The sequence below is a fragment of the Canis lupus genome, chromosome 8 (assembly GCF_003254725.2).
Source record: "Canis lupus dingo isolate Sandy chromosome 8, ASM325472v2, whole genome shotgun sequence".
NCBI lineage: Eukaryota > Metazoa > Chordata > Mammalia > Carnivora > Canidae > Canis > Canis lupus.
Window position 1 is genome coordinate 40,853,996 of NC_064250.1, and position 25,987 is coordinate 40,879,982.

At 35.1% G+C, this 25,987-nt stretch overlaps 1 protein-coding gene and 1 pseudogene across 14 annotated transcripts in view; one reads left to right on the forward strand and one right to left on the reverse strand.

The window, feature by feature from the left end:
- The window catches only part of GPHN (gephyrin), a 634,768-nt gene that overhangs the window by 179,128 nt on the left and 429,653 nt on the right, over positions 1-25,987 (forward strand). The gene's annotated exons all lie outside the window — the stretch shown is intronic.
- The window catches only part of LOC112658060 (proteasome subunit alpha type-1-like), a 34,070-nt pseudogene continuing 16,587 nt past the window's right edge, over positions 8,505-25,987 (reverse strand).

The following is a 25,987-nucleotide window of genomic DNA, read 5'->3' on the forward strand; positions in this document are numbered from 1 at the left end:
AAGTGGTTTTTAGTGTATTCTCAGAGTTGTACAATCACTATCACTATCAAATTTTTAGAATATTTTCATCTCCTCAAAAAACACTCCCTCCTTTTCCTAGACAAACATTAATCTACTCATTGTCTCTGTATAGTTGTCTCTTTTGGATATTTTGCATGAATGAACAAATATGTCCTTTTGTGACTGATTTCTTTCACCAAGCATAGTATTTTTAAAGTTCACTCATCTTAAAACATGTATCAGTACTTCATTATTTTTATTGCTGAGAATATTCCTTTGATGAATATATCATATTTTATTTATCCATTTATCAGTTAATATGCTTTGGGATTTTTCCCACTTTTTGTTGTTATAAATAATACTGTTATAAACATTCATGAAAAGTTTTGTATGGAATTATGTTTTCTTTGATATTTAGCAAGGAATGAAATTGCTAGTTCATATGGTAACTTCATGTTAAACATCTTAAGGAAATACCAAAATATTTTCTGAGGTAGTTGATTCCCCTTTATTCTCTAATTTTTTTAAAGTGGCAAAATACTCATAAAATTTTCCATCTTAATAATTTGTAGGTATATAATTCAAAAATACTAATTAAGCACATTCATGTTGCTGTATAGTTAATATATCGTCTGTTTGCAGAATATTTTCATCTTTTCCAAATGAAACTGTACTTATTAACACTAACTCCCATGCTGTGCCTCCCTCCAATTCTTGGGAATTGCTGTTGGGAGCCAGTATTCTACTTTCTGTCTTAATGAATTTGACTACTGCAGAAACCTCATATAAGTAGAATCATACAGTATTTGTTCTTTTGTGACTGGCCTGTTTCACTTAGCATAATGTCTTCAGAGTTCATTCATGCCAAAATTTTCTTTCTTTTTAGCTTGAATTATATTCCTTTGAATGCATATCCATATTTATTGATTCACCTGTTAATGGACACTTGAGGTACTTCCACATTTTAATTATTATGAATAATGCTACTATTGATGTAGTTTTGGAATATAGGTGAAGTTTGGTGGGGTGAGGTCTGGAGTCTCAAGAAAACGGTGGTTTTATTAGAGCAGTGGAACAGGACCTGTGGGCAGAAAGAACTGCTGCCCCAGGGTTGTGAGGGGTGGCTGATTATATACTTGGGAGCTGGGGAAGGTAGGAGTTTTTCAAAAGAATTTTTTGTATGATAAAGTGGACCTACAAGATAATTGGAGGCCTTGCCATTGTCAAGTTAAGGTTGTTTTTCCCTCTAGTAAAGCATTAACATTAAGATATTTGGGAGTTTCCTGTAGGAACATTACATACTTTGCCTGCTTCAAGTATCTGTCAATGGCTGCAGGTTCTAAGGACATTTAATTTTATCTACATTTCCTTCTGGAAGCTAAGTTATTGATAAGAATACTTTTTCTTTCTTGTAAATCACTAAGACTTTTTTGTAAACTGAGGGAGAATCATATATATAGGACTCTAATCTCTATAAGTTAACTATTTATTTTTCCTTCCCCTTAGCTTTAGGGCAGCCAGGTGCCTGAGCAATGTCACACATTGACATTGGAGGGAGGGGGTAGGGTCATTTGTAGGGTCATCTTGTGCTTTGTCCTCAGCTAATCTCTGCTCCGTCATCACTATGAACTTTGGTGTGCAAATATCTCTTCAAGATTCTGCTTTTAATTCTTTTGGCTATATAACCAGAATTGAAAATAGATGATTTGGTACTTCTGCTTCTAATTTTTTGAGGAATTGCTATACCGTTTGCCAGAATGGCTGTATCATTTAAAATTTACACAAATAGTGTATGAGGGTTCCAATTTCTCCACATTCTCTCCACGCTTGTTTTCCTTTTTTAAAATTGTTGCCATCTTAATGGATGTGAGATGTGATTTGCATTACCCTAATGATTCATAATGTTGAACACCTTTTCTCGTGCTTCTTGGTCATTTGTATATCTTCTTTGGAGAAAGGTCTGTTCAAGTTCTTTGCCCATTTTTAAATTGGGTTGTTTGTTTCTTTGTTGTTGAGTTTTTAAGTGTTTTCTCTATATTCTGGATATTAATCCCTTATTAGATATATGATTTTGCAAGTATTTTCTTCCATTCTGTGGGTTGCCTTTAAGCTCCATTGACATCATCTTTTGATGCAGATTTCTAAAAAATTTTAATGAAGTCCGATTTGTCCTTTTTTTCTTTTGTTGCCTATATCGTTGGGGCAATCATTGACAAATCCAATGTCATGAAGCTTTTGCCTTATGTATCCTTATAAGAATTTTATAGTTTTAGGTCTTACCATTTAGGCCTTTGATCCATTTCTTACTAATATTTGTGTAAGATGTAAGGTAAGGACCCAGCTCATTATTTTGCATGTGGACATTCAGTTTTCCAATAGTATAACATTTTAATTCCTTTAACAATTTTAACTATTTAAAAAAATATTTTCTTAGTGGTTATCTAGAGTTTACATAAAATAGCTTATTAGATTCCACTTCATATTTATGATAACAGTTTCAATGAGATAGGAAAATATTCCCATGTAGTTCTATTTCATCCCTTCTACATTTATTACACATATTTCCTCTATATTTGTTTTACCATACCAACAATATAGGTGTCCTTTGAACAACATGAGGGTTAGTGGTACCAAAACCCTGTGCAGTCAAAACTTTACTTAGACTCCCCCAAAACTTTACTAATAGCCTACTGTTGACCAGAAGCCTTACTGATAGTCTAAATATGTATTTTGTATGCTATATGTATTACATATCATATTCTTACAATAAAGTAAGCTAGGGAAAAGGAAATAAATGTTAAGAAAGTTGTAAAGAAGAGAAAATATGGGGATTCCTGGGTGGCTCAGCGGTTTAGCACCTGCCTTTGGCCTAGGGCATGATCCTGAAGTCCTGGAATCGTGTCCTGCATCAGGCTCCCTGCATGGAGCCTGTCTCTCCCTCTGCCTGTGTCTCTGCCTCTCTCTCTCTGTGACTCTTATGAATAAATAAATAAAATCTTTTTTTTAATAAGAGAAAATACATTTACAGTACTATAGTATACAAGTGCTTACAAGTGGACCTGTGGTTCAAACATATATTGTTATTTTATTAGGTTATATAATTTTATGTCTTTTCAAGAAAATAAGAGAAGAAAGTATGTGTGGGGTATTATAGTACTTATTATATTAATATTCTTATTTACCATCTAGTGTCATTTTCTACCTCAGTACAGCTTTCTCCTTCCCAAGCCTTTTGTGCTGTTTTGTCAATTATATTTTGTTTCTACATGTTAATGTGCAACAGTATAGTTCTATGTATACTTTTTTATGCAATTGTTTTTTAAGTCAATTAAAAAAAAGGAAAAATATGCAGTTACGTTGTTTTATAATTGTCTACTTTAATAACCTTTGCTGTTCATATGTTGTGTGTGTGTGTGTGTGTGTGTGTGTATTTTGGTTACTATGTGATGTCATTTGCTTTCAGCTCTGAAAGATTTTTAGTATTTCTTCTGAGGGGATTCAGCTGGAAATAAATTCTGGCATTTTTCCTTATTTGTGAATGTTTTTATTTTCCCTTCATTAAAAAAAAATTATTTCACTGGGCCGAGGTTTTGTTGACAGGTTGTTTTTTCTTTCTGTAGTCTGAATATATGATCCATCTTTACTGTGTCCTAGCCTTCATTATTTCTGATGAGAAGCCAATGTTTATCTTCCTGGAGTTCCATTGTATGTGATGACTCCGTTTTCTCTAATTGCTTTCAATTAGAGATTTCACATTAGTGTGATGTGTCCAAGTGTGGATTTTTTTATGTTTATCTTAAGTAAGTTTGGTTGAGGTTTTTAGATGTGTAGACTAATGTTTTACATCAAATTTTGAAAGTTTTAACCATTTTTTTCTTGTAATATTTTTCTGCTCCTTTCATTTTTTCTCTTTCTGATATTCCCATTACACACGTTGGTGCTTTTCAGTTGTGTCCCATATTTCCCTGAGCCCCTGTTCATTTTTTTCTTCATTTTTTCTTCTCTGTTCTTTGGTTTACATAATGTCCATTGCTCTATCTCCACATTCATCAATTCTTTCTTTTGGCAGTTGATATTTAATGTTGTATTCCTCTAGTGAAATTTCATGTCAGTTTTATGCCTTTCAGATCCAGAACTTTAATTTGGTTCATATATTATAATTACTTTCTCTTTATTCTTTATTTGATGAGACAGTATCATCACACCTCCCTTAACTTTTATTTTTTCCCAGTTTTATTGATATACAAACAACATATAAAAATGTATTAGTTTAAGGTGTACAGTATAATGATTTGATATAGGTATATATTGCCAAATGATTACTACAGTAAGTTTAGTTAATAGCCATCACCTCATATAGTTACAGTTTTCTTGTGAAAAGAATTCAAAATCTATTCTTTCTTAGCAGCATTTAAATATACAGAACAGTATTGTTAACTATAAGTACCATGCTATACATTATATCCTAAGTGTTTATTTCTCTTATGGTATAAGTTTCTTATTACTTTTATTTATTTACTTATTTATTTAAAAGATTTTATTTATTTTTTTAATGAGAGACACAGAGAGAGGCAGAGGGAGAAGCAGACCCTCTGCAGGGAGCCTGATGTGGGACTCGGTCTCAGGACCCCAGGATCACACCCTGAGCCGAAGGCAGTTGCTCAACCACTGAGCCACCCAGGTGGCCCTAAGTTTCTTACTTTTTTAAAGATTTTATTTACTTAGAGAGCACTAGAAAGAGAGCAAGCATGAGTGAGGGGCAGAGGGAGAGGGAGAAGCGGGCTCCCTACTGAGCAGGGAGCTTGACTTGGGACTCTGTCCCAGTACACTGGGATCACAACCTGAGCCAAAGGCAGATGCCTAACCAACTGAGCCACCCAGGCACCCCTTAGTGTAAGTTTCTTCCTTTTAACTACCTTCACTCATTTCCCCCATTTCCCCAGCCCCTATGTAGCTCTGGCAACTCATAGGTGTTTTGTTTCTGTGAGTTCAGTTTTTTAAAATTCCACACTTAGGTGGGATCATACAGTATTTATCTTTTTCTGTCTGACTTACTTCACTTACCATAATTCCCTCAAGGGATGTTGTTGCAAATGACAAGAATATCGTTCTTTTTTTCTAGCTGTATAATATTCCATCATATGCCCCGGACCTAGCTCAACTTTCTAGTGACCCCAGGCTCTCTTGTGAACCTCAGTTTCTCCATCTATGACATTGGATGTAATGGGCTTGCCTGATGGGTTGTTGAATTTACTTGAGAGAGAAAGAGGAATCATTGACTGGTACCTGAGGACAGAAAGAGACACTGGGCAAGGCTGTCTCAGCATCCTGTCTTCTGGGGCACAGGATCCAGGAAGCCCCTCCTGAGCCCCCTTCTGCCACTCAACTCCTGGGAACATTCAGAATTGTTTGGGGAAGTGGTGGAGGAGATTCAGGATGACAGCAGGTCCAAGGAGAAGGAAGATAAGTACTGGGAGGACTGCTGATCAGAGCCTGTGTCAACAATCAGGGCAATATATTTGTTTTTGTGTGTGTGTGTACATACAAACTTTTCACTATCCTTTAATCCACTGATAAATATGCAGGTTGTTTCTATGTGTTGGCTGTTGTAAATAGTTTTGCACTAAATTGAGGGTGCAGGTATTTCTTCAACATAGTGATTTTATTTCCTTTGCATACATACCCAGAAGTAGGTTTGTTGGACAACATTGTAGTCCTATTTTTAATATTTTTGAGCGACCTCCATACTGCTTTCCATAGTGGCTGCACTAATTTACATTCCTATCAAAAGTGCACATGGGTTTCCTTTTCTCCAGAACATTGCCAATACTTGTTATCTGTTATCTTTTTGACGGCAGACATTCTAACAAGTATGAGATGATATCACATTGTGGTTGTGATTTGTATTTCCTAATGTTTTGTGATGTTGAGCACATTTTCATGTGCTTATTGGCCATTTGCAAGTCTTTGGAAAAGTGTCTCTTCAGTTCCCTTGCCTGTATATTAATTGGATTTTTTTTCTTTTGAGGTATATGATGGTTTTTTTTTTCATATTTTGGATATTAACCTCTTATCAGATATATGGTTTGCAAATATTTTTTCCCATCTCATAAGTTGCCTTTTCATTTTGTTCAGTTATATGCAGAAGCTTTTCTTTTTTATTTTATTTTATTATTATTTTTAAATTTTATAAATTTATTTTTTTATGGTGTTCAATTTGCCAACATATAGTATAACACCCAGTGCTCATCCCGTCAAGTGCCCATCTCAGTGCCCATCACCCAGTCACCCCCACCCCCCGCCCACCTCCCCTTCCACCACCCCTAGTTCGTTTCCCAGAGTTTGGAGTCTTTCATGTTCTGTTTCCCTTTCATATATGTATATACATATATATATATATAGAGAGAGAGAGAGAGAGAAAGAGAGAGAGAGAAAGAGAGAGAGAAAGGCAGAGAGAGAAGCAGGCCCCATGCAGGGAGCCTGACGCGGGACTCGATCCCGGGACTCCAGGATGGCGCCCTGGGCCAAAGGCAGGCGCCAAACCCCTGAGCCACCCAGGGATCCCCTGCAGAAGCTTTTCAACTTGATATAGTCCCACTTGTTTATTTTTGCTTTTGTTGCCTGTGCTTTTGGTATCAAATCTAAAAAAAGTTGTATGATTTCAGGTCTTATGTTCAAGTCTTCAATCCATTCTGAGTTAATCTTTGTGTATATATAAGTTTTTGTGTATATATAAGTTAGTGATCCAGTTTCATTCTTATGAATGTCGCTGTCCAGTTTTCTCAATACCATTTATTAAAGAAACTGAGCTTTCCCCATTGTATATTCTTGGGCCTTCTGTTGTAAATTAATTGATCATATATATATGCATTTATTTCTGGGTTGTCTGTTCTGTCTTATTGATTTATGTATTTTTTTAAACAGTTATTTATTTATTTATTTTTAAAGATTTTATTTATTTATTCATAGACACAGAGAGAGAGGCAGCGACACAGGCAGAGGGGCTCCATGCTGGGAGCCCGATGTGGGACTCAATCCCGGGTCTCCAGGATCACACCCCAGGCTGCAGGCCGCGCCAAACCGCTGCACCACTGGGGCTGCCCCTGATTTATGTATTGATTTTATACTATAATTACTCTAGCTTTTTAGTATAGTTTGAAATGAGGGACTGTAACGCCCCCAATGTTCTTCTTTTTCAAATTGTGTTGGCTCTTCAACATCTTTTGTGGTCCCATACAGATTTTAGGGTTGTTTCTTCTATTTCTGTGAAAAATGCCATTAGAATTTTGATAGAGATTGCATTGTATCTGTAAATGATTTTGCTTAATATGGTCATTGAAACAATTTATTCTTCCAAACAATGAGCATGGCATATCTTTCCATTTATTTTTTTGGTCTTCAGTTTCTTTCATTAATATCATGGTTTTTTAGTATCAATGTCCTTTGCCTCCTTGGATTAAATTTTTTCCTAGGTATTTTATTCTTTGTGATGTATTTGTAAATAGGCTTGCTTTCTTAATTCCTCTTTCTGATAGCTTGTAATTATTGTATAGAGAGGCAACAGATGTTGTGTATTGATTTTTTTATACTACAACTTTCCTGAGTTTGTTTTAATTCTAACAGTTTTTTTGGTAGAGCCTTTGGCTCTCTCTTTCTTTCTTTCTTTCTTTCTTTCTTTCTTTCTTTCTTTCTTTCTTTCTTTTTTTGCCTTTGGCTTTCTATATTGAATATCCTGTCACCTGTGAGTAGTGACAGTTTTACTTCTTCCTTTCCAATTTGAATGCTTTTATTTCTTTTCCTTGTCTAATTGTCTGGCTAGGATTTCCAATCCTATGTTGATTAAAAATGGTGAGTGTGGGTATATTTGTCTTGTTTCTAATCCTAGAGGAAAAGCTGTTAGCTTATCACTATTGAGTTCCACACTAAGTATGGATTTGTTATATATGGCCTTTATTATGTTGTGGTACATTCCCTCTATGTCTATTTTGTTTGCAGTTTTTATCATAATTGGAGGTTGAATTTTGTCACATGCTTTTTCTGCATCTTTGAGATGATCATACGATTTTTTTTCTTTCAAGCTTTTATTTAAACTCAAGTTTGTTAACAACATATAATATAATATTAGTTTCAGGGATAGAATTTAGTGATTCATCACTTGCATAATATGTCCAATGCTCATTACAAGTGAAACAGAAATACCTATCACCTATTTACTGTATCTCCCTCCCCACCTCCCCTCCAACAACTCTGTTCCTTATAGTTAAGAGTTTCTTGTGACTCATTTCTTTCTCGTCTTTATCTTCTTCTTCTTTTTTTTTTTTTAAGATTTTATTTATTTATTCATGAGAGACAGAGAGAGAGAGAGAGAGAGAGAGAGGCAGAGACACAGGTTGAGGGAGGCTCCTGGCAGGGAGCCTGTTGTGAGACTTGATCCTGGATACCAGGATCACACCTTGGGTCAAAGGCAGACACTCAACCACTGAGCCACCCAGGCATCCCTCTCTGTCTTTATCTTATTCTTCCTTCCCTTCTATATTCATCCACTTTGTTTCTTAAATTCCACAAATGAGTGAAATCATATGGTATTTGTCTTTCTCAGACTGACTTATTTTGCTTAGCATAATATACTGTAGTTCCATGCATGTCATTGCAAATAGTGAGACTTCATTCTTTTTGATGGCTAAGTAATACTCCATTGTATGTATATATACACCACATCTTTATTCATGAGATGATCATATGATTTTTATCCTTCATTTTGTTAATGTGTTGTATCATACTGACTAATTTGTAGATGTTGAACTTTGTATTTCTGGAATCAGTCCCCATTTGATCATGGTTTAGGATCTTTTAAATGTATTATTGTATTTAATTTACTAATATTGAAAGAATTTTGCATCTATACTGATCAGAGATATTGGCCTGTTCTTGTGACATTCTTGTCTAGTTTTGGTATCAGGGTAATGTTGGCCTCATAAAATGAGTTTAGAAGTGTTTCCTCCTCTCTGTGTTTTGGAAGAATTTGGAAGGCATGGTGTCAGTTCTTGGAATTTTTAGTAGAATTTGTCAATGAAGCCATCTTGTCCTGGACTTTTGTTTTTGGGGATGATTTTGATTATTGATTGAATCTCATTACTATTAATCGGTCTGTTCAGATTTCTGTTTCATCAAGATTTAGTCTTGTTAGTTTGTGTTTCTAGGAATTCATTTTTTCTAGTTTGTCCAGTTTGTTGCCATGTAATCATTCATAGAAGTCTCTTATGATCCTTTGTTTTTCTCTGGTGTTGGTTTTAAAATCTTTTCATTTTTAATGTTTTAATTAAGTCCTCCCCCTATTTTTGATGAGTCTAACTAAAGATTTGTCAATTTTGTTTATCTTTTCAAACACTCAGTTCTTAGTTTCATTGATCTTTATTGTTATTTTGTTTTTTAGTCTCTGATTTATTTCTTTTCTAATTTTCATTATTTCCTTCATTCTACCTAACTTTGGGCTTCATTGATCTCCTTTTCTTTAACTGTTAATAATTATAATGTGTCTCTGTGTTGGTCTTTTTGGAATCATCTTAATATGGACTTCTTTAGGCTTCTTGGATCTGAATGTCCTTTTCTTTGCCCAGGTTGGGAAGATTTAAGCCATTATTTCTTTGAATAAGCATTCAGCCCTTTTCTCTCTTTTTTCTCCTTCTGAGACCTCTGTCATGAATGTATTAGTCAGCTCTTGTGTCCCATAAGTCCCTTAAGTTATCTTCACTCTTTTGCATTCTCCATTCTTTTTCTTCTTTGTTTGAATGAATTGCACTGCCCTGACTTCAAATTTCATTCTTTCTCTTTCACTTAATCTAGCCTGTTGTTGAATTTTTTAATTGAGTTTTTTAGTCCAGTTCTTGGTTTGGTATTTTCTAATTATTTTCTCTTTGTTGAAATTCTCATTTTGGTCATGTATTGTTCTTTTAACCTTGGAGAACATTTTTATGACATTATTTTGAAATCTTTGTTAGATACATCACTTACCTTCATTTTATTATCTGTAGAGTTTTATATTGTTCTTTTGTTTGGAACATATTTTTCTGTTTCTTCATTTTCCTTGACTCTGGTTTCAATTCATTGGAATAAATAGCCACCTCTTTCAATTTGACAAGTGGCCCTCTGTAGAAAATGTACCTTATTAATCAGCCAAACTCACACTCTTTCTTTTCTCTCAAACCTTTGTGATTGTCCAAGCTGCCATTCTTTTTTTTTTTTTTTTTTTTTTTGCTGCCATTCTTTTTTTTATTGGCTTTTAGCAGTTGGGGTATGCTGAGACCCATTTTGATATGGGTGACGTGGTTATTTTCTTGTTTGCCTGGTATGTACTATTTACTTAGCTAGCTTCTGGATTTCTTTCAAGAGAGGGTTGTTGTGTTTGTACTTGTAGATTAAGTGTGTCCTTTGGATATGATGAGATCAGGAGGCTCCTATGTTTCTATCTTGGACAAATGTATTGGGATTTAGCACCATAACATCTGAGTCTGGATAAAATATGTCCCTTACATTTCTGAAGTTCAGGGGCACTTGGATGGCTAGTTCGTTAAGCATCTGCCTTCAGCTCAGATCAATGGATTGAGCCCTGCATCAGCCTCCCTGCCCACGGGGAAGCCTGCTTCTCCTTCTCCCTCTCCCTCTGCCTCTGCCTCTGCCTTCTGCTTGTGTACTCTCTCTCTCAAATAAATAAATAAAATCTTTAAAGTCTCTGAAGTTCAGTTCAAGATGATGACTTCGGAACCTCCGTATCTTACCTCCTCTTATACACACTGAATTTATAGCTGTATATAGAGCAGTTCCCTCTGAAAGAATTCTAATAATTCTTGCTATCACTGAAATGGAAAATTGCACAATATCCTGTTTGTCTTTTGGAGGGGAGGAGGTAATGATTTGGTTTAGTTGAATGCAACTGTAAACTTTCAAAGAGACATTTAACAAATGTAAATTTAATATTTTCATTTTTGCCATCAAATACTAGTCTTTCCAGAGTGAGGAGTAAAATAATTTTACAACTACAATTCAATGAAAGAAGTATACTTGTAATTTAGATTTAGGGGGAAAAAATCTGACAGTAATATTATAGGTATGCTCTATCTTGTTTTGATTTGCATTTTTCCATTATAATCTGATTTATATATTTTTTTATCTTTAAAAAAACTTTTTGCAATTCTCCTATTGCCCTTGCATTTAATGATTTGTTCTAGAGTAGAACAAATGTTCACTGAAAGATTTTTATTGTTAGATATTTTTATTTAAGTTTTTGATAGTATGTCATATGTACTTACGATGCTACTAAAGAGTACCCTCACATACAAGACCTCTGCCCAGCCAACACACAGGCATGCACACATACACATAAATGTGAGTGTATGGATACATACACACCTTTACACATATATTTGTACTTATGTCTGTATATGTGTATATATATTTCAGGAAAAATAAACACAAACACTTATAAATGTATCGTCTTCTGCATGTTGTTCTTTTTATTTAACATTATATGTCAGAGATCTTTCAATATTAGCATAAATAGACCTATCTCTTTTTAATAGCTGATTTGCATGTTGTACTATGGTTGTGCCATAATTCATGAAAGCCATCCTGTATTCGTGGCTAGTTGGATATGTTCAGTCTTTTGCTATTCAAATATTTATGTAATAAAAATACTTATGTTAATGTCTTTTTTTTTTACATGTGATAATATGTGACTATAGGAAGTACTCTTTTTTTTTTTTGTTTTTTTAAAGATTTTATTTATTTATTTGAGAGACAGGGAGGAGAGAGAGAGACAGAGCGCAAGTAGTGGCACGGTACAGAAAGAGGAGAGATGCAGGCTCCCTGTCAAGCAGGGAGACCTACACAGGGTTTAAATTGAGCCCAGAACCCTGGGATCATGATGTGAGCCAAAGGCTAATCCTTAACTGAGCCACCCATGTGCCCCTAGAAAAGGTATTCTTGAAAGTAGTTTGTGACTTTAGAGAATGTGTACTCAAAATGTATTTTGAACTGTTAATAATAAGATCACAGTTGAATTCTTTGCCAGAATTTTAACGTTTCCTGCAGTTTGTCTTAGAAGAGTCATAATGTTGATTTTTGAAATAGAACATTTCACTGAGTTTTAAGGTACTTTTGGTTTGTTTACACAATCTCCTGCAGTGTAATTTTGGTGTCTCTCTCTGTCCAATGGTTAGTAAATTGCAGTCAGATAAGTGTCAGGTAGTTTATAAGTAGACTAAACAGATAACTTGTCATTTCTAACAGCATTATGTTTGAGAGAGAAAAGGGACATCTGTTTTGAAATATTTATTGACCAACAAATTGGATTTATATTGGTTTACTTGTAAAACCAGTTTACTTGAAACTATTTTCGAAAACCTGTCATAGAAATAACAAAAAAACCCAAATATGCATATACTTCAATGTTGCAGTTATAATTTTTATTTATATTATCATAACATTGTAAAAAGCAATAAAAGCAGAATAATAATTTTGCATGTTTCCAGCATTTTTTTTACCATATCAATTTATAATATTGTATCATGATATTTTATTATCATATTATCATATTATCAAAGTGCAATTTTAAAATTGTCTTCCTTTAAAAATAAATCACCTGTTATCTTCCTCTAGGTGATTTTTTTTTGTTCCATTCAGCATTTGTTGCTTTGACAAATTTTTAGGTGTAAAATTTTTAAAGATAACTTGTGTCTATGATTCTTCAGAATGTTTCATCATGTAAGATATTGCAAAATTGTAGGCCTTTTCAATTTTATTCAATCCTCTGCTAAATATAAATATAGCAGTTTCATTTGAAAATGGTAGCTTCACCGAAAAGACTCTTCTTACAACTTAAGGTATTGTGGAGCACAGGGATACCATTTCAAAATTAAATTTTGTATCCTGTGTGAGCTTTTATTCCTTAAGTTATCCAGTTCCTCCTTTGCTTTTGAAAGGATGAATTTCAACATCTTCCTCTACAGTCTTTGTTTTCAATGATTGCAATTCATTAACAAGTTTCAAAACTGAAGTTTTGGTGCTCTATTTATTGAGTACTTTGATTAAAGATTTTCAACTGATTTTGAAAAACATGCACTCAAATTTAGATGATTTACTTATAAAAGTGCTTAATAACATTGTAAGGCACTTAAGTTGATTTGTAAAATGGTTCTTGAAAGGCATAAGATTTTTGTTCTTTCTTAGTTTTTTTAGAGTCCTCTCAAAGCTTTATAGCTTTCTTTAGAAAACAGCCCAACCAGACTGTGTGTCATTTTTACCTGTCTTTTCACCTTCCTTTTGCCTTCCAATAATGAGGATAATAGAATTAGAAAAAGGAAAGAAAAGCCTGCAATGTTGTTCAATCTCTTGGTTGAAGTTTTGGAAATATTTTGAGCGGGCATACAGTAAGTAAAATGTTACTTCATTATATATCTGAAAATTCTGGTAACAGTATAATACTTCCTGCCTGGAGTTCATAAAAATTGAGCCATATTAAGACAGAGCGCTCAACCTGTTCTTGGGCATTTATTTACAAGATAAAACAGTTCGCTTTAAAATAAATCAATATTTTGTATGTTTAACATCATTAATATGCAATAAAACATGATAAGAAAATATAGAGGTTTAAATATATAGCTATAATTTATTGTCTTGGGGAGGAAAAAATTTTTCCTTATCCTCTTAATTTAATTCTTGGTTGTCTGCAAATTAAACTGAGAAAGACAGATATATATTTGAGTTCACACGGAAATGTGACTCAAATAGGTGTTAGGATTTGGGCCTTATATACATCTTAATAGGGGATAGTGAGGAGAAGAACACTTTGGGGAAACAAATCACTTTTTTAAAAAGGGAGGAGAAAGGTTACTTATAGGATGACAAATGACTTTAGAAAGATAAATGAACCCTTATGAGAACATACTGGAGATAATGATAGTTTTATGACAATGTCTGTGTTGGTGTGCAGTTTGCTTTTCCTCTGAGAAAATTAGAGTTATTTCCTGGGAGCAGATTTATGACAATTGAGTTCTTTTGGAAGACAACGCGTTAAGATAGAGAAATAATTTCAGGAACTCAAATAGCTTTAGCTCAAAGTAATTTTTGTGTCACAGTGTCATATTATGGATCCTTTCAACTGGGTCTAAGAGAGGGCCACATTTTCTTGGATTTGACTGCTCTTCTTTATTAGAGGAAGTCAACGTGTTGTCATTTTATATTTTTAAATGTTAAATAAGTAGGCCTACATGAGTACTACTACAAATTACATACATGTAATACCTGTATTTCTTCTAGTAGAATTTAGTAGGAAGGTCCCTATCACTAATACTTTATATTGAGAAAGCCTTTCCAGTGATTTCCTTAAAAAAATATTTATTTATTTATTTATTTATTTATTTATTTATTTATTTATTTATTTATTTATTTATTTATTTATTCATAGAAACACAGAGACAGGCAGAGGGAGAAGCAGGCTCCTCTCAGGGAGCCTGATGTGGGATTCTATCCCAGGACTCCGGGACCATGCTCTGAGCTGGAGGCAGATGCTCAACTGCTGAGCCGCCCAGGTGTCACCTTTCTAATGATTTTAAGTTAGTGAAAGCTGAACATGTGAAGGACTTTTAATAATTCCTTAGACACAGAGATCCAAACATGAAGTAATTTATAAGATGGATCGAAACATATTAAAAGGAATAGATTACAGAATTACAGTGAGATTAATTATGAGATTATTACTTTAATAATGTCACTTGATGTGGGGTCCAGGAACAAACTGTCAAGAAAAAATTCTTGAGACTTTTCTGGTGCAAAATAGGTAGTTATATTAAAACATTGGGATAGGACTCCTGGGTAGAAAGAGCTGCAGTGGGATTGTGAGGAGCAATGGATTATATACTTTTAAATTGGGAGGGGCACAGGAAAAGAAAGTTCCAAAAGGATTTTTATATGTAAGAGAAGACTTGCTGGATCCTGGAAGCCTGGCAGTTGCCTATCTAAGGTTGATTTTTCCTCTAGCGAGGACTTAACATTACCACAGACAGCTGAACCCAAGGTAGACAATGTAAATGATCTTTCTTAAGTAGAAGGGATCATCTGTTGACAGTGAAGGAGTCTTGGCACCAGGCAGGGAGACACCAGAATAACAACAAAATAAGGTTATTATTATGAGAAAAAGAAGCCCAGTCAAAAAGGCCATTGATAGCTGACCAAAATCTTCCTCCAGTACAGGAGTTTAGCCAATCACTAAGAGAAAGAGAGAGAGTTCATTTGAATATTTATATCTTTTAGCAGTCCTGTTACTTTTTTTTTTTTTTTTTTTTTTGGCAGGTGAAACAATTTTATTTCACAGTAGTCTTTTTTTTTTTTTATTTCACAGTAGTCTTTAAAACCACAAAGACACTATGTTCTTCATATAAAAACATTAGTACTGATAACTATACTTTCTAGAAAATGATTATATAGACCCTCTCAAAGAAAAATGCACACCATTAATATAATGGTTCAGACAAGTTACTTGGGAAAAACACATCTGGACTGATCCTTAAAACATACCAGAAGACCACACTGCATCTTTTGGTTCAAAGTATAGATTACTGTCATCAGTAAGGGCTCCTGCATTCTTACATATTTGATAATACACATATAGACTGGTTTGTGACTTCATGTTCCATTGGTTCATCAGCCTTTTCTGCAGGTTCATCAGCAGGTTGAGCAGGCTGTGCCTTTCTGTGGTCCTTCTTCAAGACCTTCCAGGAACGGAGATACATCATCATCATCATAAATCGGAAACTCCAAGTCTTTACCAACAATTCCAATGGAAACATTGTAGTTAGGTCCTGTTCTACAGGAAGTGTCTCTCATAAGGCACGCAGACTATGTTTAACCAGTTCATTCAAATTGCACTCCATAAACCCAGACATATGTCTCTCCAAGTAAGTATGAGCTGATTGAGAATGGGCTCCAATGGACCTGGCTCTACAGTCAAAATAGTTGGTAGATGGGCAGGTTTGGAAAATGTGAGGGCCATATCATCATAACCAGCAATAAGCAGTCCAACACCATACGGTCTTCGGCCATACCGTTGTGTTGGTATCTGGGTCTAAGATGAGACACAGGAAGAGGTCTGTCAAATACAAATCTGGAGTCCAAGCACTCTGGTGCATAAAATTACATAACAGTCTAGCATCAGCAATAAGTCCCACAGTTGAGATACCAATATAGTTATCAACATGGAGAATTTTCTTCTGATGAGCTTCAAGCTCTGACTGTGCTCTCTTCAATGCAACCAACACTGCATGGGTTTTTAATATCAGACCAACTGTGGCTGAACCTTGTTTGACAGCTTCCACTGCATATTCAATTTGATGGATCCTGAGGGCTCCAAACAATGACGTCATTGTCATACTGGTTGCGAAACATGGTTCTGGCGTGGGTCCGGCTTCGTTCTCCTGCAGAAGTGCGGCTAGTCCTGTTACATTTTTGTGATAGCTAGAATATATACACAACATTATGTTGTTATGATAGCACATGTTCCATCTTGTACAGCAGTTAAAAATATCTAATGCCATTTTGACAGTCACATTAAAGCAAGTGGTGTTAGCCATCGGATACTCTGTTTTGCTCAGCAAGCAATGAGGTAATTAATAAGGGGCACCTTTATGGAAACAAAAGAAAAATATAAGTTAATGGTTGGAGCACATTACAAACTTAATGTGTGCTTAAAATGTGTGCTTAATGAGTACTTAAAATCTAGTATCTACAAAAGATGGGTTACTGAAACATATTTTCTCTATATAATCACATTTTTATCATAGCTGAATCAAGACTAGTTCATTTGAAAAACAAGTCCAATTTTAATAAACTTGGACTCATTATTTACATCTTGGTGAGTGCCAAGAATAGATATTGATCATATAGATCTTTTTTTTTTTAATTTTTTATTTATTCATGATAGTCACAGAGAGAGAGAGAGAGGCAGAGACACAGTCAGAGGGAGAAGCAGGCTCCATGCACCGGTAGCCCGACGTGGGATTCGATCCCAGGTCTCCAGGATCGCGCCCTGGGCCAAAGGCAGGCGCCAAACCGCTGCGCCACCCAGGGATCCCCATATAGATCTTTTAAAATCTGCTTTGATGGAACTTTTATAAGGAATCTCAATTGAACTTTTAGTAGTCTCTCAAGGCCAGAAGCCAAGCCAAAATAGTTGCCATCAGACATGCCTGTAGTACCTGTAGATTTGGGTGAATTCCTCTTCTGGATGTTCCCCAAATATCCTGAGGTTCCTGCACCTGCCAGGAAGTGACATTCCTTACTTACCTGGTAAGGCTGCTGGGAACTCTGTAAGCAAGGTGTCAGGCCAGCATTTCCAGGGGCTCTACTGCCTACATGCTTCATTAAGTCAACCTTGATTTCTTAATGCTGTATGGCCATATCTGACTCTATGCATGTCTCTCAAATATGACATTACAGTCAAAGCCTTGGTAAAGTAACCAGTATTTCCAGTGTGGTTTATTACAAGAACCCATTCTTACTGAACTAATGCAGATAACTATGATTGCCATGAAAGTTAGAATATTTACTGAGAATTTCTGGTTTCAGAGGGTTATGATGGAGAGAAAAATTAAATGCTTCAAACTGTTCACAAAGGGATATTTTATCATATTTCTGTAAGTCATGGATATCTTACGAGGAAGTTTCCTTAATCTGGAAGAGAAAACATTAAAGAACCACCAGTGTTTCAAGCAAGTCACAAAAACTATGTTCATCTTCCTCGGTTCATTTAGTTCCATGTTACTAATTCTTGTTCAGTTTGAATACAGCTTTTAATTAGTTCTGGATTTTTACCAATTTTGGTTTTATGATAGAAAGATATTAAAAACCTGTTTTTGTCAAAAGCCCTTTTTATGAATCTCCTTGAAGATGAAACATGTTTTGCAAGAGAATAAGAACAATAACTATAAATGCCAAAAGACTAAAAAATGGACACGGTTAAAGATCTGATAAGAGGTCATAATATAGCTGGCAAGGAAATCCAGTTATTCCTGTGATACATAATACTTCAATAAACAGAATATCAAGTGATTGCCTCAAACCAAAATATATTAAAATTTTATGAATTGCATGTAATTTCTAGAATAGTTATAGTATTTACCCAAATATAACAGAAGGCTTATTATTTGTTTAACAGTGCTTCCAGAGTACATACCAAATAAAAAGGCCTTATTACTCGAAAAGACTTTATTTACAATTCAAACTCCAGGGAAGTTTGTTAAAAATGCTGGAAAGTTTAAAGCACATGCCTAAATAGTATTATAGATTATTACAAAATTTAAAACTTATTTATTTAACCCAGTTGGCAATAAGAGTCCAAAGGCAAATATGTAGGGTCATATAGTTGTTAGCAAACTTCGCGCCTTTAATATTGAGAAGTTGTAACTATCTTAAGTAATCAAAGACCTTATAAAGACAAAAACATAGAAACTTTGGTTTTCCAGACAGATAAGAGAGAGAAAAACCTTTGTTTACAGTTTTCTTGTCTAGATGAGACCAACAATCCGAGAAAACTTTGTGTTTTTTTTTCCAAATAGTACTTTATTATTATTATTTTTTACATATTTTTTAATTGGAGTTCGATTTAAAACTTTGTGTTTTTAACAGAAGAGCAGAATTTCAGTCTTATACCAGTTTACTTTTATTTATTTATTTTTTAAAGATTTTATTTATTTATTCATGAGAGACAGAGAGAGAGAGAGAGGGGCAGAGATACAGAGAGGGAGAAGCTCCATGCAGGGAGCCCGATGTGGGACTCGACCCTGGGTCTCCAGGATCACACCCTGGGCTGAAGGTGGCGCTAAACCGCTGAGCCACCTGGGCTGCCCACCAGTTTACTTTTAAAATGCATTCATTTCAACTTTAGTCCTGACCACATATAAAATTCCTTTCCAGAGATTTCCCTTAATAAACGTTTTATAATGTTTCTACATACGGAATTGCTTTCCTTATTTCTACCAATCTTAATTAGAATTATCAGAAGACTTTTAACTCTTAGAAACCTTCATCTCCAGTGAAAACTAAGTAGTAACCAATTTGAACTGTTATACCAGAATTCTTTAGATGGCAAATTTATGAATACATTTCCTAATTTTAAAACATGTTTTTCTGTAGTATTTTCTGTAGTATACAATCTTTTAATAAAGCACAAAGCGTGTTTACCAGCAGACCCAAGTATCTTCAGATTCTCTGCAATAAGAAGCTAAAAGCACAAACCTACATTCAGTAATCAGTGCTTTTAGTATTTTATCTCATTTGGAAAAGTCTTAGATGTCCAATGAACTCAATCCAATTTATCATTGAAGCAAAACTTTAACATTTTAGGTTACCATACTTTGAAAGCTATTTTAATAATTACCATTGAAAACTTTGGGACAGACAAAATTAACCATCATTTTAAGTCACTTTTTTGCTGACAAACTGCAATAGAGATCGTGAGCTTATAACTTTTAGCAAACCTAGGTAGAATAAAAGTTTCATATTTAATGTTGATAATTTTAAAGATATCTTAATCCAACAAACTTAAATTAGTTTAAATACTGAATTATATATATTCCATGTGGGTCTACTTAAAAGTCAGTTTGTTTTCCATTGTCAGTTTTTCCCTGGAGTATTATTGGTGGGGAAATCTCAAGTGGGTGTATAAGTCCAAGGGGGTGCTCTTCACTCCTTGACAGTGAGGAGAGGAGCCACCAGTGCCAGTGGCACTGAGGATGGTATAGGAGCCAGGCTGCAGAAACAGGAGGGGGAGAAGAAGGCAGAAAAGGGGAGGTGCCCAAAGGAAGGCTGGAGGCTGACAAAAATCCAGAGGGCAGGCAAAGAGGACTCCTGGTCCTAAAGCTCATCAACCTGGGCAGATAAAAAGACAGATTTTCTTTCCACCAACAAGCAGAATACAGAAATAGGCAGTCCGAGTCGAGCCAGGGAAGAAGGGTTTCTGAACAGTTACTTGGGGACTATTCCTTAACGCCCCCTTTTTGAGTTAGACTAGCCAGAGATAATTGGCTACAAATGTCAATGCCATTAACTGGGGAAATAAATGAAGGACAAGCCTGTATATGCAGCTAGAGTAACCTGTGTGTATTAGGAGGAACAGTGAGAGAGTTAGGAGTCCCTTCATCAGGAATGGCCTGTGTTTTCTACAGCAACCTGGGTTTATTTGGAGGAGGCCTGTTTTAGACAATCATCCAATATATCAGCAGGAAGTTTTTTAGATTGGTGAGTGGCCAAAATCCTGCATGAGGCCCTTAGGTCAGGGTTGTGATCTAGAGCCATGAAGGCCTGGACATAAGGGGTATCTGTCCATTTGCTCTGCTTCCTGCAGAAGAGATCTGATCATATTAAAGTTCCATGTCCCATTATTGGGCTGTTTTTCCTCCTCTCCTAAGGAATACTGAGGACATGGAGTGTTACAAAAGATCAGTTTTCTTTTTCCCTTAAATTTTATAATCCAAGTTGTTTCTACTGGGTTAAAAGGCATCCCAAAGGAGAGTCCTTGGGAACATGAAATGAAGCCTAGAGATGGTCTGCTACCACAAAAATCCCCTCCTACTCAGGTGGCATCCCATGCAGGATATGTTAGAAGTTCCTTATATCAAAATAACTTGGGGTGTCCCTCGAATGAAATCACTGTAATGATCACCCTGCCTTATAGGAGGGATGTTGGCATCTGTCTTCGCTCCCTCCCCTGCTTTCGCATTGAATCCTAGACTAAAAGTCAGTGCCATTGAATGTACTGAAACACTGTGCTTTGCTTTGCCTAACCTTGCCATTCTGTGAAGAACTCACCATTTTTTAACCCATGGAAAACACTAGAATAGTTTTACAAGAGAAAATTATCCAATTTTTAATTTAAGTTGTTGGTAGAGGACATTGATGTAAAACAGTAAAGATAAAACTCCATCATGCGCAAAGTGACATCCCAACACATGTACTCCTTACAACTGATACCCCTCGGAAGCAGTCCCCAGTTGGATTTTAATTCATTTGGGTACTGGATTCTGCTGGCTTCCAGTGGAGTTCTTGTGGTCAGAAGTGGCTCTTCCAGAGATGCAAAGGGGATCACATTAGACCAATGAGGAGGAAACCTTACAAGGGACTCTAAAGATTGAACAGCAGTCCTAATGACGTAGGTGGCTGGCCCAAGAATGACAACTTTGTATAATCACTGGAATAAAGAGGTGCCTGGGTGGCTTAGTCAGTTAAGTGTCTACCTTCATCTCAGTCCTTGGATCGAGCCCAAGGTTGGGCTCCCTGCTTAGTGGAAAGTCTGCTTTTCCCTCCCCCTCTGTTCCTCCCCTCCACTTGTGCTCATTCTCTCTTGCTCACTCTCTCTCTCAAACAAATAAAATCTTTTGAAGAAAAAAAAAAAAGAATAAGGAGAGGGCATCAAGTTTCTGAGTCTTTTTGCCATTCCAGCCAGAGTAATAGCTTCCAGGCAAAAGGCAGGCTATTAATTCCTCCCGATAGAGAAGCCATATACTAGAGGATTGCAGCCTGAGCAATTAACCTGAAAGTTCCAGTAAGACTCCTTGAAAAGCTCCTGAAATGAAAGTTAAGGAAAAGGAAGAACTCACCCAAGTTTGCACTGAGGGTCAGAGTGGAGATGAGAAGACTTGAGGCTCCATTTTGCACACCAAAATGATGTCATCTGATGGTTCCAGGAGTGACAGTCAAGAACAGTCAAGAAATAATTCTTGAGATATTTTTGGTGCCAAAGAGGTGATTATAGTAAAGCATGGGGACAGGCTCTGTGGGTAAGAAGACCTGCACTGATTTTGTGAGGAGCAATTGATTATATACTTTTAAGTTTGGAGGTGTAGAGACAAAGGAAGTTTCCAAAAGGATTTTTATATGGTAAAGAAGACTTGCAAGATCCTGGACACCTAGCTATGGTCAGTCTAAGGTTGTTTGTCCCTCTAGCAAGGCATTAACATTAAGACACTTGGGAGTTCCTGGAGGAATGTCATACTGTGCCTTTCTCAAGTATTAATCAATGGGCTTTAAGTAATAAGAAAATTTAATTTTATTACATTTCCTTTTGCCTTTGTTCTCCATGTCATTTAGTATGCTTACTTCTCAACTAATTTATATAGGAAGATAATATATAATGCCTCATTGTATCAGATTTTATTTATTCATTCATGAGAGAGACACAGAGAGAGCATGAGCAAGGGAGAGGAGCAGAGGGAGAAGGAAAAGCAGATCCCTTGCTAAGCCCTACGTAGGCTATCCCAAGACCCTGAGATCGTGACCTGAGCGGAAGGCAGACACTTAACCGACTGAGCCACCCAGGCACCCAAAGTATAGAGTATTTTAAAGAGAGGAGTCTCCTTTATGCCAGATATTTCATTTAGCAGAGTGTATTTGAGTCATCAGTATCCAGAGATAAGCTGGATTACAGGTGCACAATTGTGATTATAAAAAAGAATAAGAATTGTTTGGAGAGTAATGAATGTTCAGAGCATTAGGAAAGGAATGGCAAACTTGGAGGAAGGGACTTAAATGACAGAGAGGATAAGTTTTGAGCAGGTAATGCATGTTCACAGTTGTCATTCTAAGGATGATTAACTGACAGTAGCGTAGATGAAATGGAATGGATCCAGAAAAGCATGGAGAGTATTAATTCTGTTGTATATACTTTACATATTACTCACATAAGTCACCATTGCTTCTAAGTTATTCTTATTGCAAAAGTTCATTGATACCTTTGTAGTAAGTTGTTGAAATACTAGGATTGCTTCTATAAATACAAATAAATACCATGTAGATTCTAGTCATCAATCATACAGTAAGTTGCTCCTCTTTGTTTATAAATCTCAGAATGTCTTCATGATTTGGAATCTTAGAAGTCTATTTTCCAAAGCACTTTTTGTGTTATATGAGGTATGTTATAGTGGATCTAATTTTAGTCTGTGCATCATCACCTCTCAGCAGCTGCTCATTAACTAGGTCATAATACATCTTTTTTTACACATATGTGAATATAAAAGTAGCAGTATATGCATAAAAATTTTGGGTTTTTTTGGCAAATTATTTCTCTTTGTATTTTATACTCCCTACATTTTATTTTCTCTCCTTATTTTATACACAGCTTTATATTTTCTGTAGCCAGTTTAATCAGATCTCATCCCTTGCCTACCAGTAGAACATCTGTTAAGGAAATAAATGATTTAGGATGGAGTAGTAATTGGGAAAATAATTGACATAGGAGAGGCAATATAGCATAATAGTTAAAAGCTTGACAACCTGGATTGAAATACTATGTTTTTCATTTAGTAGTGCTTCTTAGCCACTGAGGTTTAGTTTTTGTATATGTAAAATTGGGATAATAATCTTACCTACTACATAGGATTATTTTCAGGCCTAAGTAAGATAATACAAGTATAAGCTCTTAGACTAGATTCTAAGTGGAGAGCATTCAATCAATGCTATCAATCATTACTTTTTATAACTTGAGTTATTTAGATATTCTGGGAAAGCAATATACATTCTTTACTAGAATAGTTCTCAGACTTTTTGAGAAAATTTTATTGTACAATGTTAAGAATTTATTAAATTATATATTCCTAGGTCATAGCTGGGAGATTCTGATTTATTAGACTGGGGTAAAACCCCTAAATTTGCATTTTTAAGAAGCATTCTGGTAATCCTCTTACAGTATATATTTTCAGAAATTTTCCTTGAGTTTCAGAAAATGTTTACAGTTGCACTACTATGGTAAAAATTGATGTATTGGATATTACTGATTGCCATGTAAATCGTACAACTTTATAAAGAAATTTAGCATTTCTATAAAGAGTTATAAAACTATTTTATGATTTGATTCAGTATTTAATTTTAGGGCACCTGGGTGGTGCAGTCAGTTAAGCCTCTCACTCCTGGTTTCAGCTGAGATCATGATCTCAGGGTTGTGAGATGGAGCCCTGTGTCTGGCTCTGTGCTGAGGGCAGAGTCTTGAGATTTTCTCTCCCTTTCCCTCTACCTCTCTAGCTCATGCTCTTTCTCTGTCTCTTTCTCTCTCAAATAAATGAATACATCTTAAAAAGTAATTTATTTTTGATTATTTATCCTAAAGAAATAATCCAAAAATTTCTACCAGTTTATCTTTTATTTCCAAAATTTTGATATGAAATATGACAATATGTAAATATAGATCACCATCTAAATTACTCATGATTTGTTTAGTGGATCATCACATAACCATTAAAATTTATAATTCTGAATACTGCAGTATCATAGGAAGAAATACATAAAAAAATGAAAAAAAAGCACAATTATATTATGCGCATACTACATTTGCAATTCTGTAAAAATGTAAGTAGGCAAGTGAACAATGGACAGAATATGTTCAAATTTAAAATAGGATCAATCAAAAGGGGGGAAGTATACATATGAATCCATTGCCAAATATTTGCACAACATATGGGTTAAAAATTCAATGAATTCTACTTTTTGTCTCAGCCTTCTTTGTATTGTGTAGCAACTCCTAAGATAAAATGAAATGTAAAACAGAACTTCATAAATTTTATTGTAAACTACTTTCCTGCAAATTCAGAGGTGTTGGGTTCTCTTTAGTCTATTTGTTGAGTAGAGCCCTGATATCAGGGACCCTTCTAACTGTCAAAGATAGGAAAGTGAATTAATTATCAGCACAATTCCAGAATGTTGCAGTAAGGGTTAATAATTGCTTTCTATTTGTCTGCTGGCATGTGAAAAAACTGACAGGCATTAAGTAAGGATATGACATTTTATATATTTACACCCTATGGCTAAGGGTGTATTCGTAGTACAAATACTACAAATTTGGTACTTCCATCCCTTGCTTGGTATTGCTTAGTAGATGAATAATCAATTAATTATATGACAGTTTTTGTGGTAAATGGTAAATCTGAAAACTGTGTATGGCATGATAAAAGAATGGTTTTGTTTTCTGTTAGTCAAGTTGCTTTTGTTTAGCTTCTGTGTGACAGTTTGAATCTTTAGATTTTTCTAGATTATCATTCTAAGAGAAAGTTAATCTACTATGGTTTTACCATCTAGAAAACAACAAAATGCAACTCAAATTAGCTTAAACAATAAAATGAATACATTGGTTTACAAAATTTAACACTTCTCTAGATAGGCTTTAATATAGTTTAATCGAAGTTCCATATGTTTTTTGTTTTGATTGATTAGTTATTGATTGACTTTGTTTACTTTTCATACTTCTCTCAACTCTGCCCTCTTTCAGGCTGACAGAGTGGACAGCAATTTCAAGTTATTGAGATCAAGAAAAAACTTTTTATCTCTGAATTCCCCATGAAAGATCATAAATTCACTCTGATTGTATTGGCTGGCTTAAGTAACATGACTGAAATGATCTCACTTTGGCAAGGGGTTGGAATGTACTGATTGGTTTTGCCTAGTGTATACTTTAGCATTAAAGCTGGAAGACTGAGATCAGAATGCAACCAAGTGAAGACACAGCAAGAAGGTGGTGAGACAATACGAGAAAACTCTCACCAGAACCCAGCTGTGCTGGTACTCTGATCTTAGACTTGGATTCTCCAGAACTGTGAGAAAATCCGTTTCTGTTGTTTCAGCCATCTAATATATGGTATTTTATTATGGCAGTATAAACTAAGACACTTAGTAAGCTTAAATGTTGTACAACTATCAAGCTTAAGGTGTATGTAGTTACTTTCTTAGGTCTTGATTTAATTGGATCTTTAATTCTTATCTTTTCCTCTCATTCTTTGCATTCATTAGAAAACAATATTGTGGTAGTTGAGTCTTGTAAATAATTTTAAGTGTAAAGGACAGATTGTTTTAATTATCCCATTCTTACATATTTTTGTAAATACATTATGTAAATACAGAATATTGAATCCAGTTTTTTTTTTATGTTAGACTAAAATTTTGCTGTAGGTTTTTTAGG